Source organism: Orcinus orca, chromosome 10, assembly GCF_937001465.1.
Source record: "Orcinus orca chromosome 10, mOrcOrc1.1, whole genome shotgun sequence".
NCBI lineage: Eukaryota > Metazoa > Chordata > Mammalia > Artiodactyla > Delphinidae > Orcinus > Orcinus orca.
The window spans coordinates 60,478,291-60,497,547 of record NC_064568.1 but is presented as its reverse complement, the minus strand read 5'-3'; the positions used below and the strand labels follow the sequence as shown (position 1 = coordinate 60,497,547).

At 38.7% G+C, this 19,257-nt stretch overlaps 1 protein-coding gene across 2 annotated transcripts in view; it reads left to right on the top strand.

The window, feature by feature from the left end:
- Positions 1-19,257, top strand: part of KHDRBS2 (KH RNA binding domain containing, signal transduction associated 2) — a 728,302-nt gene that overhangs the window by 32,159 nt on the left and 676,886 nt on the right. The gene's annotated exons all lie outside the window — the stretch shown is intronic.

Sequence of the window (19,257 nt, the reverse complement as noted above, 5' to 3'; positions counted from 1 at the left end):
GAGTTGAACATTTATTCTTTTAGTAAAAAGGAGCAATTATAGATCTTAAGTCAAGAGCAAAATTATTAATGTGTTTAAATCTACTTAAACACTGCTACTTAAATAACTTTAGCACATTAATTTGGAGTCTCTTTTATTTTTCACATGAAAAGCTAGCAGTATGGACTAATAAGAGCAAGTGTTTCTGTTTTGTAGCCTAGAATTAGATGTATTGCCAGTGTCTAGCTTTCAGGAGGAGAGAACTCTGGTTGTGAGAAAAGGGAATAAAGTCCTTAAAATAGGATACTGGAAAACAAAAGCTACACTAACTCTGTTATGAATTGTCACTAAATTACTTTTTCTCATAAAGTATTTCTTAATTTTGTCTGGTTCTGAAAAATTTATGTAGGTATTATGCTGACTTATTATAATTAAAATAAAGGTGGTAAAGCAATAGAAGTGGAAATGCTCAGACCTAAAAATTGAGGAGAACTTTTCTCATGATCAGTTTTGCCACGGAGAGGTTGAGACTGTTCTTAAAATGAATTTCCTGTAGAATATAGTTTCCAAGTCAGTCTTAAAAGGGGTCGCTGGCCATTTCAGTTGAAAAGGCCAGATACCTTTTCTCTGGACAGGAGAAGAGAAGCCCAGATTAAGGGCTGGGTGGATAACTGCGTGAGGGCAGGGTAGAATCTTCATTTTCTTTGAAGCACTGGGAATGACAAGCAGTGTGGTTGGTGTGGTTTAGCAAGAGGCAGAAGGTGGCCACCACTGAGTTCCATTCAGTCTAAACACACAGCTTAGCTCAGGCTCCTCTGACAATCAGATTTGGGTAATGGGACCAAGAATTGTATTTGATGAGAAAGTCATTCTTCCCTTTTTTCCAGAAGCACAATGTACATAAATCTGAGTTTTTATAAGATTAAGGTTCATATTACTTTGAGCCTCAAACGGAGCTTTGCAAGATCCATAGCAGTGTTTGCATCTCATTGACGTTGGAGCCCAGGCCAGAGAGGCCACGCTCTGCCTGTACCTCAGACCCACTGGACAGCGCAGCCCCGGTTCCCTGCCAAGCACTGCAGGGTCTTCCTGAGGGCAGCTGGGCAGCCCAGTCATTCACCGACACTGACAGGTAACAGACTCCCCGGTGTGATGTTGACCCCTTAGAGCTGCCTTGGAAATTAGACTTCATAGGCAGTGTGCCCCTGGCATAAACATTGGACTGTGTACACCAGAAGTTCTCTCTGAATCCTGGAATTATCCATGATTATTTTTGTTATATTTTTAGTAATTCCCAAATTTTCTAGTGACCGTGTATTTTTTTTAGAATCAGAAAAGTATTCTTAGATATTCAAGCTTTGAGCTAGTGCTTGAAACACATCCAGGTCCCCTTCCTCTCTGTTGGAGCAGAGATGGCTTCTCTTCTGGGCTGTGCTTTGGTACCTGGGACCTTGAAAAAAGATCCACTTCCCCATTGCTCCCTAACTCTCTGAAAGGAGGCATTGAACCTGATCACCTAAGAACCATTTCTGCCCTCACACTGGTACCATCCAGGATGCTGCCTTACCTGAGAGGTTACCCTGATGGGACGTGGGAGAGCAGAGCCAACTTCCCAGGGCCACCAGTGGGAACACCACTCATGTCCATAAATTATTTGCTAACCAGTTAAATCTGCCTTAGGCTTGAGGCCAAGCCAGGTCATCCCAGGGATTACAGAGCAGAAAAGTTTCTTGTAATCAGGTAAAGACTAGGAGATGGGTGTGAGTTAAGCTTCTGGGAAGAAGCAAGATGCTTGCTCCATGGCTTAACTGTTGCAAAAAAAAAAAAAAAAAGCTTGTTAGAGACCAGGTTGAGTAAGAGGTTTGAAACTCTTGAGCAGGTCAGGAAAAGAGGGGGAATATGCAGAATATGCTTGCTCGTCAGCAAGAAAAATGCGGTCCTGATCTTATTTAGTGGGAAAATAAGCCGAGGGTTGAGGAGGATAAACTGCCTGAAGGTTTTCTGGCACTAACTTAATATTCACAGTGAGTTTTCAAAATAATGTGATTTATTAAAGGACAAATAAGAATTGGTAATAACAGATTCAAATGTCTATTGTAGGAGGGTTAATTGCCTCACATTTCTCTAAAATTTATCTGCTTTCATATTTATTTCAAATATTCTGACCTTTGATAGTTTTAATAGATCCAAACAGATAATACACTATTTGCAAAACAGAGAAGGCAATTAGCATATGAAACATTGGTTATTTGCAGGTCAGTGTTCTAGTGCTTCACATTTCCTTAATCCATCTAATAGCCCGACAGGAGGGTTGATGATGGGGAGATGCACTTTGTTGGTGCTCTTTGTGGAGGAGAGTGCTACACCTAGTGGTTAAGATTGGGACTGAGATCCAGACGCCGGTGTTCAGATCCCAGTGGCCATGCTTACACTCTGTGTAACCTTGGAGAAAGTTCTTATCATTCTGCATGTCTCATCTTCTCTTCTGTAAAATGGAAATTATACTTGACCTGACATTTGTGGTAGTTCTGAGGGTAGATCCGTCTGCATCACTGATAAAGTGCATGACGCATGGGACACGCCTAGTGAAGTAGCTGCTACTTCCCCTCCCCACAACCTTGTTATTACTCATCTGCACAACAGCCTCGTTAGGTGGATACTTTCATAGCCCCATTTGGGGAGACTGAGGGTTAAAGAACATAAATAACTAGGCTACAGTTGCCCAATTTATCTGAATCCAGTATTTTCCGTCCTTATATTCCATATTGTTTCTCCTCTTGTGCATCCTGAGTTCACAGAAGTGACTGCTTTGGCCCCTTCCCCTGACTGCTGGATTAGCATTGCTGCCCCTCTTGCAGTTGTGGAAAAAAAATAAAGTTCTTCAAAAGTAGATGCAGGTAAGAAACTGGGCCAAACAGTAACAGATGGTACCCTCTGATTACCCAGCCAGAGGTGCCCCCTGTAGCTGCTGTTGAAAGTCTGAGAGTCTTCTTCAGTTCTTTTAATCTGTGTCAGTGCAGGATTTTATTAAGGATTCAGTTTACCAATTTAATTTAACCATTTTAAGACTGCTACTCATAATATGTTTACATGTGCCATTCTAGTTGCTTTATAGTATAAGTTTTTTTTATAGTTGTGATCATATTTTATGTACACTTTTTGGTTTGTTGTTATTATTTCATACTTTAAGTATAGAGATTCAAACTGTCAACAGCCCAACCATGAGAAGACAAAGGGTAACTGGAACATTTTATTTTTTTTAATTTTTATTTTCTAAAATTTTATTGAAGAAAGTGATTCAGTTTTATATATATATATATATATATATATATATATATATATATATATATATATATTCTTTTTCATATTCTTTTCCATTATGGTTTATCACAGGATATTGAATATAGTTCCCTGGGCTATACAGTAGGGCCTTGTTTATCCATCCTATATATAATAGTTTGCGTCTGCTAGTCCTAAACTCCCAATCCATTCCTCCCCCACCCCTCCCCCTTCGAAACCACAAGTCTGTTCTTTATATCTGGAACATTTTATGAGGCCTTCCTTTGAACTGGGTTTTTAAGAAACTGAATATTTTAACCAGAGAGAAGAGGAATGTTCTCACCATTTGTTTTCTTTTAAGTAATCAGTAGTATTGTCAAACAGTGTTTAAAGTCATTTTAACTTTCTGTATGAAACTTTGGGACAAATCAAAAATAAAATCGGTAAATAAACATTGAATTGATTCATCCAGAGGCTATTAGGCACTATGATTAATGCAAAGATATCTTACATAGGCCCTGGTCTCAAAGAGTTTATAATCAGTTTGGTTGGAAATGATAAAACTGGTAAAAAAATTCCAATTTCTACAATAAGATTTAAATAATCTGTTCAAATTAATGAGAAGGCATGCTAGAAGTTGGTATTTATTAATAAATGAATGAAAGCATTTGAGTCTGAAATAGTCAGGAAAAGTTTTATTTAAAGAGGCTAGATTATTTTAAGGGATGAGCAGAGAGAAACAGCCATGTCTCTGGCTGGCATGATGCTACAGTGGGAGCAGAGTTGCCCTGAAAGCAGGAAGTGCAGCTGTGAACCTGACCCTGCGACACTCCACAGAGGGTGTCTGGGGCTCAGCATTGTGTGGTGGCATCAAGCAATGAATATGATCTTTATTGTTTGTCAGAGCCTATTAGAAATATCAAAACCTGAGGGGATGAACACATTTCTAAGACATTTATTATACCTCTCCTCTTATGAATTCAATTGATAAGTATTATTATGTGAGGTGCTGAGCCAAGAGTGTCCTCCTCCTTGGTAACAGGTAAGCTATTCAGCAATGTTCACAATATCCCACTTTAAGATATTATAAATGGTAATGGGGGCTTCCCTGGTGGCACAGTGGTTGAGAGTCCGCCTGCCGATGCAGGGGACACGGGTTCGTGCCCCGGTCCGGGAAGATCCCACATGCCGCGGAGCGGCTGGGTGCATGAGCTATGGCCGCTGAGCCTGCGCGTCCGGAGCCTGTGCTCCGCAACGGGAGAGGCCCATGTACTGCAAAAAACAAACAAAAAAACTGCTATGACTTTAAATGGTAATGGAATCGGAATTTAAATTACTTTGAATTTAATTTAATAGGAATCTTAATATTCTCGCAACTTTAAATATTTTTATTCTCTTCCCTTTTAAACTACATTTACTGTTTTCCTTCTTAATATTTGTGAATTTTAAGTAAAAAGGTGATGCCCTGCATGGGTGCAGGAAATATCATCTATTATTTTGGTTTTGAAAATGATTTCCATAATGTGTGATTTTATCAAATTTAAAGTGTTAAGTGTTTATGTAGGTAAGGGTTTTAGTACCTGGAGTTGTTATGAAGTAGGCATCCTCTAAACCATCTGTGGGGATAATTGTATTACTTCATTGGCGTCTGTGTTTTTTAAAATCCCTGAGCTTCCTTGGCTATTTCTACTGACCTAATATTCTATTATTCAATGAAACATAGACTTGTCATAAGAGTAGGAACTTTGGACTCAAGACTCTAGGTTTGAATCTAGGCTTGTCACTTATGAGCTACGTGGCAGTGGCAAACCTGTCTGTGCCTTAGTTTCCTTATTTGTGAAAAGAAGGTACATATATCAAAGGTCTGTCTTAAGAATTAAATGAGCAAATAGCTATTAAGCTGGAGCACTTGGTAAATGTTTCATTTGTTTGTTTAATGAAAAAAATAAATGCGCAAAGCAAATGCCCATCCATGTGCCATGTGTTCTATTAACATTCTATTTTAAAATAATTTCAAACTTAACAGGGGAGTTGTAAAAATGAAAATAGTACAAGAAACACAAGTATACCCTTTATCCAAATTCACATATTTTTAACATGTATCATGTCTCTTTACCCCTACATAGTTTACTGCATATTATCCTGGATTAGGGACATTCTGTTCTATAACTACACTTTGGTTGTCAACCTCAATAATTGAAATTCGATGTAGTGCTTTTATGTCATCTGTCATTCTTCATACACTTGTCTCTGTGGACACAGTAACGTTCTTTATAGCCTTTCCTCCTCCAGGACAGGGTCCAGTTGAGGGTCAGGTGTTCAGTTGAAGAGGTCTGTCTCTTCAACCTCCTTTATCCAGAACATTTCCATAGGCTGTCTTTGTCTTTGATGACTGACATTTTGAAGAATACAGTGCCACCAGCCCTGCCTTAAAAATGGAATCTTCCTTGTTTACTGTACAATTATTTTTTTCTCCCTTGCAGCCTATAAGCAGTCTGTGGCTGATTTCTCTTCTGTAAAATGGAAATTATACTTGACCTGGGTCAAGTATAGGGTCCCTCTAGATTTAACATCCATTGATAACTCACATCTGATAAAATCTTTACTATGATGCCAGGCAAAGGGGGCCACAGCGGGCTAATGCCCTCAAGACTGTGTGTTCTGCCCCAGAAGGGTTAGTGAGGAGTCTTATAGTGTTCAAGGAACAGGGCGTGGTCAGCTCGTGGACACTCTTCTGATTGGCTGGTGGTGAGGTAAGTGGGAATTACCATCATCAGCCTTCTGGTTCCAGCCATCTGGGGTCTTTGTGTTGTGGGCAGCATAGTTAACTTCTCCCACCTGGTGGGGGTATCAGTATCTGCAAAACAGCTCAAAGGTATTGTTATGTGTATCCCTTGAGGGGGAACCAGGACCCTGCCCCAAGGCTGCACTATTGTTTCTCTTAACTGTTCCTCCCTTTACTCTGCATCCCCTCCCTTCCCTGATTAGCAGCTGTTTGAACCTGCTCCTTGGGCCTCAGGGAAGGTCATGGAGGCTGAATGAAGCCTATTTCCTGTAATCAAGGAAATGGGGAACACAGAAAGGCTTTTGTGCCCAGGAGCCCCACAGGGTTCTGCTCTGTTTCCCTTCCTCCCTCCCTTCCTATATGAACTCTATTTTTCCACATTTAAAATCAGAGTTTTTATATATTTCCTAAGTTAAGTTATAGAATTCCTCATTAGAAATTATCTATTTAAATGAAATTATAAGACACTTGTCTAACTATACTTAGATAAATTAAGGCTAGTTGTGTTCTGAAGTTTGTAGTTTATGGTTTTGTTTACAGAGGGTATCACCAAGAGAGGACATTTTGTACATGCCCAAACAAGTCTGAGTGTGCTTTATAATTACAGTGTTTCATCAACAGCGGCTGATCTAGAGGAAGTACTTTGTCCTCTTTTATAACTAAATCTTTATTCATCGGACAGGGGAATCAGTGTGCATTTTATATTCCCTGGGGTTGAACTTTTGAAGGTTTTCTGGTGACAGACCTTTGCCCCTGGAACCATTCCATTTATTATCTTAAGCAATAACAGAAGTATTTTCTTCTAATTTAATTCTAGTCCTCAGTGCAAGAATAGAGTGCTATAGTTAATAAAAAGGTCATTAAAAGACAACATGTGTGTAAAATTGGTACCTCAGTGGAACTTCTGAACATCAGAGGAGACTGCCTCTTTGAATGCGAACTTTAATTAAATAAATTTATCATATTAGTTATTTGAGGCAAGGCTTTTTTATGGAAATGTGCAGCATGGACATAATCATTAGTAGAGAGTGGAAGAACATGTTCTTTTCATAAATTTGAAAGCCACATTTCTGAATTATTCCACATGGAAAATAAGCTCTTGATAGAGAAATAGAACATGTGTAATGTATTGGTTTGTACATGGACAACAAGATGGCAATTTTCAATTTGGGTTAAATGTCAGCCTGCTTCCCACAAACTGTAGGGGGGTGTGAAGTGAAAATGAAACTTTGGTTTTATTTTATTATAATATATATTTCCTAAATAGGTGATTGTCATATACTCTTATTTTTATAATATATTTATTTATAAGTTGAGGGATAAGAAAAATAGACAAATTAATATTTTTCCAATATTGCATGGTTGCTTTTGAAAAACTAGAGTATCTGTTAACTATATCATTATTTAAATAAGATTTTAGTGCATTAATATGTGTGTTTTATGACAAATGTAGTGTTCGGTGTATTTCCTTAGAAATAGACATTAAAAGTAACTTTCAGGTTGAGGTGGCCCTCAGTGCTTTTCCAAATGTACTTTATGGTGTGCTTTACTGAATATGCCGAGGGAGGCGTCCAGGTTGAGATCTCCCTTAAGGATATATGGATGTCCTGTATTTTTGATCATTGTGACTACAAATAAATGTGTAGTGACATGTGCATATATAAATAAGTATGGCAATTAAGCAATAGTGGAACATTTTCACTGAGAAATTTTATACATTTAACCTATCAGTTACTTTAGAAAATTTATATAAAAATGGCTGAATGGACATGTTTAAAGCTTTCTTCCTTTCTTTCTTCTTTCCTTCCTTCCCTCTTTTATTCTCTCTGACCGTGATGGGTGATGGGAAGCATTTGGGTTTGTTTGTTTTACTTTAGGAAGCCTTTGGTCTTTTTGCATATTTCACTTTTTATTATGAAAAATTTCCAGCATATACAAAGGTATAGAGAGCATCATGTACTGAATCTCTAACATCTGTTACCAAACTTCAGTAGTTATTAACCCTTGGACACTCTTGATTCATCTTTTAGTCTTTTAAATTCACCTTTTAATCTTTTAAAACAGATTTTTCAGCACTGAGTTATAAAAGATTGATGTCTCAATTTTTCTACATTTTCTGCTAAGTGTACATGTTGAAATGTAAAGGATTATTTAACCAAAAATGTTACATTCACGGATGCCAGCAGTGAAGCTGGTTTTGTTCTGTCTTCTCTCTCTATCCCAAGTCCTCAAATTTATAGGCCCCCACTCTCTTCAGAACACTCTTTATGGTCTATTTCGTAGATTTCAGTTCTCCTGTGTTCCTTTCCCCTGTGGTACACCGTGCTTACTTTGTGATTATTTTGTAGTGTCTTTTGCCCTTTGTGGTTTTCCTCAAACTAAAATCAAGCAATTCAGTTGAGCTCTGTATCAGTTCCTTGAAGTTGAAGATATAATGCCATCAATAAAAATGAGACTGGAGCAAACATCTTGCTTGGTCCATGTTTAAAAAAATCTTCTTTGTATTAGTAGTTTTAGCTAATTCTATTAATTACACATGCCCTTGTGTTAGTAACTACTTAAAAAAAAATCATAGAGATAATGGAAGGTAGCATAGATGCAACCATAATTTATGGTAATCTGATTAACTTTGTCCTGTGACTACAAACCAGCTACAAAGTGGAGCTAACAGCTCTAATGCAGACCAATAACTGAGAATTATTAATTTTGTGTAACTTATTTCCCAGTTAGCAGTTCTGTCTGAAAATAATTTAGACACTGAGATTTGAAGTTGTGTATTCGTTTCAGGGTAGTATTCCATCAGAGAAAATATAACGGAAGACTCATTTTACAACACTGTAGGAAAGCTTTTCTTCATCTTCACTGAATTTGACAAATGGAGTTATTCTCTGTAGAGTCCTTCAAATAGGAATTAATACCTTACCTACAGCCTCTTTATTGACAAAAGGAATGATGGTATTGTAATTGACTACAATTATTTATTTAGTGGTATTAGCTGAAATTTTTTAAGTACTGTTTTTGTACCAATTACTGTGCGCAGTGCTTATACCTTTTGTCTGTTTTCATACTGGGAATTGCTCTGTGAAATAAGAACAATCCTTTGCTTTCTTTTTCAAATGAGGACTTTGAGGTATGGAGAACCTAGGGTAAAGTTAGTGAATGGAACAGCAAGGTCTAGAATCCAGGTTTGCAGACCCCAGTAGTCTGCATTCTAACTAACTCTGTTATGTATAATATAATATTTGTAAAATATTTAGTGCAGTTGATTTCTCTAAGATATTCCATATTATTTTAGTATAATTCTACAAAATTTTCTCTTTTCCCTTCCAAAGCTAGAGATTTCTTGTTTGTGTTAATGATTTGAAATGTAAGCATATGCTCTATTTGGTGTAATCAGTACTGTAATATCCATGGAAATAGAACCTAAACTTCATAGTAGAGTTTTGGCCCTAGTGGGTAGATTTTAAAATGTACCAGAAATGTTTAGCACAATGCTGCCATTCACCAGAGGAGTCACAGCAGAGCGAGTGGCTGTTTCCTAAGCTTTTAGAGGAAATCTCTCTCCCTTCTCTCCCAGGAGATAGTTTCTGTGTATGAATGTGTTTGGCAATTGATCAACCAGCCAGTTTCTGTATATGAATATGTTTGGCAATTGATCAGCCAGCCTTTATCTTTATAAAGAGTTGGGGTTTTTCTTGTTTTTTTTAGTTATCTCAACCAAATCTTTTGGCCTAGGACTCAGTGGTCTACAAATTTCCTCAGAAAAACTTAATTCTCCATCAGTCAATTATCTAGTGTTGCCACTTTTTATGACTTGCCTGATCAATTATGTTTATTTTACTTAAAAAAATGCTTTATATTTGATTAAAATTGAAATCATTTGAGGGGGGGGCATGACAGTATAATATTTTGCTTTACCAAATTAGGAAGAATATTTCAAAATTCAGAAGTCACTAAGATATGTATAGATATATTTCCCCAGAAAGCTTCATTAAAGATACATGAGGGTTCATTTTTCTTTTCCTACTTTGTCAGCATTTGAAAATGACTCTACATCTTTCTTCTGAAAGCTGACTTTGATTAAATGCCCTATGTACAATGCACTGAAAAGTTTCTTACTTTATAAAATAGGATATTTAAAGTTGTATGCTGTAGATTGCAAAGAACAAGAACAGAATTCCTGTTACATATCTTTCCAGTCTAGCTGATAAGAAAATCTGGGAAGCCACACTTGAAAAATTAACTGTTTAGGGTAGAAAAGAGAGGGGAGTAGAGGTTTTTCTTATATAGGTTTCTCCAGTTTATTTTAGCTATGACAGTAAGTTTTCAAAGGTGCCAAATCACATCACTCCAGCTAGCTTATGTAACTTGCTGAATAATCAAAAAAGTTCTTGTGCATATCATGGATCTGTTGAGCCTGGCAATGATTCTTTGTCCTGGTCCTCTGGGTGTTACACTCCCTTGTCCTCTTTTGCAGGCAGTTCACTATAACAAGAACCCTTTATTGTAATATTCATTCCTCCACTTTGGTGAAACTTGTTTTTACAGATCAGACAGGTTAATAATAGCTTATGGTGGCAATTTTAACACTTATCTTTATGTATCAAATAATTATACTAAGATTTGTAAAGTCTCCAATTAGAGCATATTTTTTAGCCATGAGTCCATCTATGTGTATGTGAATGCTGTGACTGTCATATTTCTAGAAATTCTTCTCAACAGAGAGGTATTGGCACATAATTTCTAGTTTGTATTTAAAATATAGACTGGCTCTTAAGATGTAAATAGACATTGAGCTGATTCTTGCCAGCAGTTATTTCAATAATCACATATATTTAGGACAGAGCTTTGCTTTCAACTGAAAGTGCTTAAAGTAGAAACAGAAATGAAATCAAATGTAATTATGTGATGTTGAGTTTTCTAAAGAGTTTGGCCACAGTTTTGAATTGAGAGGAACTACACTGAAAACAATATTCAATAAAGTGTCTTTTAGAGCAGTGAGGCTAAGATTTTCTTTGTGAAACCTGCATAGGACTAGAACATTCAATTAGAATTTCCTTTTTAAGATATCTGGGCCACAGAGATGACATTTATGAGATTAAAATCCTAGAAAATCAACAAAAAAAATGTGTTTAAAAGTAACCAAGAATGGCAAAAACAAAGAGAACACAGCCTTCTTGTAAACAGTAACAGGATGAGGAACATTTCTGAATTGCCCTTCCTACCCTGTGTTCAGATATTTGGTAATAGTCCTCAGAAAACCTTCCAGCTGCATGAATATGTTGGCTGTTTTTAGTTTTCTAGTACATGAGGATCTTGGGAAGAAGCCTTAGAACTCATAAAATGCCATAATTCCCATCGCCTCCTGAGCAGAAAGTCACCTTTACTTCCTTGGTGTGAGCAAGGGTTGGACTGGGCCATGTGGCCCAGGGGACCGGAGACCCAAGGCTGTGAGGTGCAGATATTGTCTGGCTGGCTTTGCCCGTTAGTCCATTGAATAGGCACAGACAGATCCAGATGTGAGGGCTGAAACATGGCAAGGCAGGTGCCAACTGCCATGTTCCATAGAGATCACATTCAGAGACATGGGGTTTGTATGAAAGTAGGCCCAGTTCAGAGATCTGTAATGGAGATCTTCAGAAACAGATGAAATTTGTTGTTTAGTCTATTTCTACTAATCAATCTACAGTGGGACACTGGATTGATAACATGGCCACTCAGTTCACCTACCCACTTAGATGTTGGCTGTCAGAAAAAAACATGTCTTTCTTTTGAAAAAAAAAACCAAACAATTATTAGAATACAGTTGACTAACAATATTATATTAGTTTCAGGTAGAAAACATGATGATTCATTATTTTTATAGATTACATACCATGCAAAGTTATAAAATATTGACTATGTTTCCAGTGAAACATATTTCTTCTTTATACCTGAGCTATGCTTCCCCTGAGGTCCAGCTCACTGTCTTTAATTTATTCTGAAAATAGTCTTTTAATCGCCACTTAACAATGCCTCTGTGCTTCCTTTATTACCATAGTGTTGACATGTTACCCTTCCGTCACTGCTTTCTCTGCCTTTGATTTTTAAGACAGATTGAGTCTTTGTGGAGATGTTACAGACAGCTGGATTTCAAATGCTTTTAAATTCTTTTTAAAAACCACAGCTGCTTAACAATGGAAGGAGCCATTTAAAAATAGACTAATCCAAGGAGCTTCCCTGGTGGCGCAGTGGTTGAGATTCTGCCTGCCAATGCAGGGGACACGGGTTCGAGCCCTGGTCTGGGAAGATCCCACATGTCGTGGAACAACTGGGCCTGTGAGCCACAACTACTGAGCCTGCGCATCTGGAGCCTGTGCTCTGCAACAAGAGAGGCCACGACAGTGAGAGACCTGCGCACCGCAATGAAGACTGGCCCCTGCTCTCCGCAACTAGAGAAAGCCCTCGCACAGAAATGAAGACCCAACACAGCCAAAAATAAAAATAAAAAAATAAATTTATTATAAATAAATAATAAAAATAGACTAATCCAATCCAACTTTCCTTGAACTTATGCTCTTTATTTTATATATAGTATATATTTTATATTATATATATATTATATATATAAAATAAAGAGCAAAAGTTTATATATAAAACAAAGCATAAGTTATATATATATAAAGACATTCCTAACATAGAAAAGTATGGAAATATTTCAACTTGTATCTATGCTAGCTAGCAAAACGCAACACAAGAAACTGGTAAAGCAAACCAAAAGGATAATTTCATGTATACATTTAGATGGAAAACCCCTCTTTTTAAAAGTAGCAGGTGAGGGGATTCCTGGGACTTGAGATGGCAGAGTAGGAGGATGTGGAGTTCGCATCTCCTCACAACTAGGACACCTACAAGGCGCTGGTGGGGGACCATGGACACCTTAGGGGATGGGAGGAATCCCCATGTGACCAGGTAGGGCTTGGGGGGGAAAAGAATGGGGGAGGAAAAGTGGAGGTGGGATGGGACCAGCGCCCCTGAGGGGCGGCTGGGGGAGGGGAGGGGTTCCCACACTGGGAAGGTCCCGCTCACTGCGGGAGGATTGGCAGAGACGGAGAGGGACCTTCAGGGGATTGAGGGACCAGAGGGGAATGTGGCCAGAGTCTCCCCCACCAGCTCGGCCCCCAGCGAGCCTGCTGGGGTCCTGGGACTGAATCCCCACCCCTGGGCCCCGTCCAGCTGCGTGGGTCCTGGGCCTGAGCCCCAACCACCACCCCCAGGCCTCTTCCTACTCTGTGGGTCACCCGGCCTGAGCCCCGCCCCCTCAGGGCCTCCTCTGGCCGTGTGGGTCCAGGCGGGCTGAGCGCCACCACCCTCCAAGGCCTCCTTTCGTTTTGCTGGCCCCTGTGGGCAAGCCTGTAGAGGCCTGCACCCCAGCTGGCCTGCATGGGCACGTGTGCTCTGGGCCAGCTTCAGCAACAGACGTTGGTGAAAGGAGCACACACAGAGGTGGGGCTGACACAGCGGCTCCAGATACCTACCTAGAGGTATTGGAGACCTACTGGAGAGGCGGGGGTAGGCTGTAGCTCACCATGGGGGCAAGGACACTGATAGTGCAGGCACCAGGGAATTTTTTTTTTTAATTTTTAAATTTTTATTTAATTTTATATTTTTAAACTTTTATTCTTATTTTTTCTTTTTCTATTTGCTGTGGTGATTGTGTTTTGTTTTGTTGTTTCATTTTTATTGTTATTTTTTCTAATATATTTTTATTTTTCTAATTTTATTTTTATTTGTTTTTTTAATTAAAAAATTTTTTTGTTGTTGTTGTTGTTTTTTGGGTTTTTTTTTTTGTGGTACGTGGGCCTCTCACTGTTGTGGCCTCTCCCGTTGCGGAGCACAGGCTCCGGACGCGCAGGCTCAGCGGCCATGGCTCACAGGCCCAGCCACTCCACGGCATGTGGGATCTTCCCGGACCGGGGCACGAACCCGTGTCCCCTGCATTGGCAGGCGGACTGTCAACCACTGCACCACCAGGGAAGCCCTAAAATGTTGTTTTGATGTCATCTTTTATTTAAAGCAGTTTTCCCAAGCTAAAGGATACCTTCCCTGGGTCATGATTTGACATAGGATCAGACTCTTCCCTCAAACTGTTCATTATTAAGTGACTTATAACCTTAATTGCTGGAAAATTTCTCTCAACAGCAATGATATTGTTCATGGTGTTTTTGTTGAACTAAATCAATTACATCCAAATTATTTCTAAGCCTTACAAAATATATGAGACTCATATGTTCAATGTCTAGTTATAGATAAAGTCACAAAAATTATTCAATGGAATGTAAGGTTTAATTAGTTAGAACTTCAGGGCCAATGAGAGGCTGAGTATTATATTGGTTAATAGTGTGAGCTCTTCCAGGCATTTTGGGCTTGAATCCTGACTCTGCAATGTTTTAAATAATCTTTTTGTCTACCTGTTAATCAGTACAGATGCATTCACCATTTTAACAATCAGTATACAAGCTCAGAACATACCACTCTGTACTGGAAACATTTACGTACATCTGGGTTTGTAAAGCTTCTCCTCTGCAGGAGCTGCTTTCTTCATATTCCATCTCCTTGTCCAGGGCTTAGTCTCCACATGACACTTAGTTAGAGGTCAGTAAATATTTATGGAATGAAGTCATGAATAAATGCTGAAAGTAAATAACTAATGGTTTCTATTTTCTCTTAAAGTTGTATGTGGAGTAACTTCAGAAGTCAAGAGAGGAATCTAAAGGAAAATAGAAAAGTCTTACCCGTGTAAAGGAATGTGAAATAAAAGCTTGTCTTGCCTTTTAGCTTTTTTTTTTTAAATTTTAACATCTTTATTGGAGTATAATTGCTTAACAATGGTATGTTAGTTTCTGCTGTACAACAAAACGAATCAGCTATATGTATACATATATCCCCATATCCCCTCCCTCTTGTGCCTCCCTCCCACCCTCCCTATCCCACCCCTCTAGGTGGTCACAAAGAAACGAGCTTATCTCCCTGTGCTATGTAGCTGCTTCCCAATAGCTAGCTATTTTACATTTGGTCGTGTATATATATATCAGTGCTACTCTCTCACATCGTCCCAGCTTAACCTCCCACCCCTGCCCTGCATCTTCAAGTCCATTCTCTACGTCTGCATGTTCATTCCTGTCCTACCATTAAGTTCATCAGAACCTTTTTTTTTTTTTTTAGATTCCATATATATGCATTTGCATATGGTATTTGTTTTTCTCTTTCTGACTTCACTCTGTATGACAGACTCTAGGTCCATCCAACTCACTACAAATAACTCAATTCCGTTTCTTTTTATGGCTGAGTAATATTCCATTGTATATATGTGCCACATATTCTTTATCCATTCATCTACTGATGAACATTTAGGTTGCTTCCATGTCCTGGCTATTGTAAATAGTGCTGCAGCGAACATTATGGTACGTGTCTCTTTTTGAATTATGGTTTTCTCAGGGTATGTGCCCAGTAGTGGGATTGCTGGGTCATATGGTAGTTCTAGTTTTAGTTTTTTAAGGAATCTCAACACTGTTCTCCATAGTGGCAGTATCCATTTACATTCCCACCAACAGTGCAAGAGTGTCCCCTTTTATCCACACTTTCTCCAGCATTTATTGTTTTTAGATTTTTATATTGATGTCCATTCTGACTGGTGTGAAGTGATACCTCACTGTAATTTTGATTTGCATTTCTCTAATGATTAGTGATGTTGAGCATCCTTTCATGTGTTTGTTGGCAATCTGTATATCTTCTTTGGAGAAATGTCTATTTAGGCCTTCTGCCCATTTTTTGACTGGGTTCTTTGTTTTTTTGATATTGAGCTGCTTGAATACTTTGGAGATTAATCCTCTGCCAGTTGTTTTGTTTGCAAATATTTTCTCCCATTCTGAGTGTTTTCTTTTCATCTTGTTTATGGTTTCCTTTGCTGTGCAAAAGCTTTTAAGTTTCATTAGGTCCCATTTGTTTATTTTTGTTTTTTGTTTTTATTTCCATTACTCTAGGAGGTGGGTCAAAAAGGAATTTGCTGTGATTTATGTCATAGAGTGTTCTGCCTATGTTTTCCTCTAAGAGTTTGTTAGTGTCTGGCCTTACATTTAGGTCTTTAATCCATTTTGAGTTTATTTTTGTGTATGGTGTGAGGAAGGGTTCTAATTTCATTCTTTTGCATGTAGCTGTCCAGTTTTCCCAGCACCACTTATTGAAGAGGCTGTCTTTTCTCCATTGTATATTCTTGCCTCCTTTGTAAAAGATAAGGTGACCATATGTGCGTGGGTTTATCTCTGGGCTTTCTTTCCTGTTCTACTGATCTATATTTCTGTTTTTGTGCCAGTACCACACTGTCTTGATTAATGTAGCTTTGTAGTATATTCTGAAGTCAGGGAGCCTGATTCCTCCAGCTCCGTTTTTTCTTCTCAAGATTGCTTTGGGGTCTTTTGTGTTCCCATACAGACTGTAAAATTTTTTGTTCTAGTTCTGTGAAAAATGCCATTGGTAGTTTGATAGGGACTGCACTGAATCTGTAGATTGCTTTGGGTAATATAGTCATTTTCACAATGTCGATTCTTCCAATCCAAGAACATGCTGTATCTCTCCATCTGTTTGTGTCATCTTTGATTTCTTTCATCAGCATCTTATAGTTTTCTGAGTACAGGTCTTTTGTGTCCTTAGGCAGGTTTATTCCTAGGTATTTTATTCTTTTTATTGCAATGGTAATGGGAGTATTTCCATAATTTCTCTTTCAGATTTTTCATTGTTAGTGTATAGGAATGCAAGAGATTTCTGTGCATTAATTTTGTATCCTGCTACTTTACCAAATTCATTGATATATTTTCTTCTTGGATTGATCCTTGATCATTATGTAGTGTCCTTCTTTGTCTCTTGTGTCCTATTTTGTCTAATATGAGAATTGGTACTCCAGCTTTCTTTTGATTTTCATTTGCCTGGAATATCTTTTTCCATCTCCTCACTTTTAGTCTGTATGTGTCCCTACGTCTGAAGTGGGTCTCTTGTAGACAGCATACATACGGGTCTTGTTTCCATATTCCATATTGAGCCAGTCTGTGTCTTTTGGTTGGAGCATTTAATCCATTTACATTTAAGGTAGTTATCGATGTGTATGTTCCTATTACCATTTTCTTAATTGTTTGGGGGTTTTTTTTGTAGGTCTTTTTCTTCTCTTATGTTTTCTCCTAGAGAGATTCCTTCAGCATTTGTTGTAAAGCTTGTTTGGTGGTGCTGAATTCTCTTAACTTTTGCATGTCTGTAAAACTTGATTTCTCTGTCAAATCTGAATGAGATCCTTGCGGGGTAGAGTAATCTTGGTTGTAGGTTTTTCCCTTTCATCACTTTAAATATGTCCTGCTACTCCTTTCTGGCTTGCCAAGTTTCTACTGAAAGAGCAGCTTTCAAATTTCTGGTGAATCCCTTGTATGTTATTTGTTGCTTTTCCCTTGCTGCTTTTAGTATTTTTGCTTTGTATTTATTTTTTGATAGTTTGATTAATATGTGACTTGGCATGTTTCTCCTTGGGTTTATCCTGTATGGTAGTCTCTGCACTTTCTGGACTTTATTGACTATTTCCTTTCCCAAGTTAGAGAAGTTTTTGAGTATAATTTCTTCAGTTATTTTTTCAGACCCTTTCTTTTTCTCTTCTTCTTGTGGGACCCCTATAATTTGAATGTTGGTGTGCTTAATGTTGTCCCTAAGGTCTATGAGACTGTCCTCAATTCTTTTCATTCTTTTCTTTTTATTCTTCTCTGCAGCAGTTATTTCCTTTCTGTCTTCCAGGTCACTTATCTGTTCTTCTGCCTGTTATTCTGCTATTGATTCCTTCTAGAGTATTTTTAATTTCAATTTTTGTTTTGTTCATCATTGTTTGTTTGCCCTTTAGTTCTTCTAGGTCCTTGTTAAATATTTCTTGTATTTTCTCCATTCTATTTCCAAGATTTTGGATCATCTTTACTATCATTACTCTTCTTTTTCTGGTACACTGCCTACTTCCTCTTTATTTGCTTGGTCTAGTGGGTTTTTACCTTGCTTTTTCATGTGCTGCATAATTCTCTGTCTTCCCATTTTGTTTAACTTACTGTGTTTGGGGTCTTCTTTTCGCAGGCTGCAGGTTCATAGTTCCTCTTACTTCTGGTGTCTGCCCCCAGTGGGTGAGGTTGGTTTGGTGGCTTGTGTAGACTTCCTGGTGGAGGTGACTGGTTTGTGTGTTCTGGTGGGTGGGGCTGGATCTTGTCCCACTGGTGGCCAAGGCCACATCTGGTGCTGTGTTTTGGGTTATCTATGAAATCAGTATGAGTTTAGGCATCCTGTCTGGTAATGGGTGGGGTTGTGTTCTTGTCTTGGTAGTTGTTGGCATGGAGTGTCCAGCACTGGAGGTTGCTGTCCGTTGGGTGGAGCTGGGTCTTAGTGTTGAGACAGGGATCTCTGGGAGAGCTCTTGCCAATTAATATTACACGAGGCTGGGAGGCCTCTGGTGGTCCAACGTCCTGGACTCAGCTCTCCCACCTCAGAGGCTCAGGGCCTACACCCAGCTGGAACACCAAGACTCTGCCAGCCACACAGCACAGAAGAAAAGGAAGAAAAAAAAAGAACAGACAGAACCCCAAACCAAATGGTAAAAGCAAAACTGAACAGACAAAATCACACAAAGAAACATACACAGACACACTCACAAAAAGAAAAAAAAAGGGAAGAGAGCAACCAAACCAATAAAGAAACCCACAAATGGAAACAAACACTAAAAACTAAACTAAGATACACATAAAACCAAAAACAAATCAAACACAGAAAGCGAAACTCCAAGTCCACAGTTGCCCGCAAAGTCCACTGCCTCAACTTTGGGAATCGTTGTCTGTTCAGGTATTCCACAGATGCAGAGTTTACCAAGCCAACTTCAGGGATTTAATCCACTGCTCCTGAGGCTGCACAGAGACATTTCCCTTTCTCTTCTTTGTTCACACAGATCCTGGGGTTCAGCTTTGGTTTTGGCCCCACCTCTGCTTATAGACTGCCCTACAAGGCGTCTGTTCCCTAACCAGACAGGAGGGTGTTAAAACAGTGGCTTATTAGGGCTTTCTTACTCAGGCTGGGGTGAGGGAGGGGTATGGTAGTCACAAGTGGGAGTGTCTGCGGTGGCAGAGGCTGGCATGAAGTTACAACAGTCTGAGGCATGCTTTGTGTTCTCC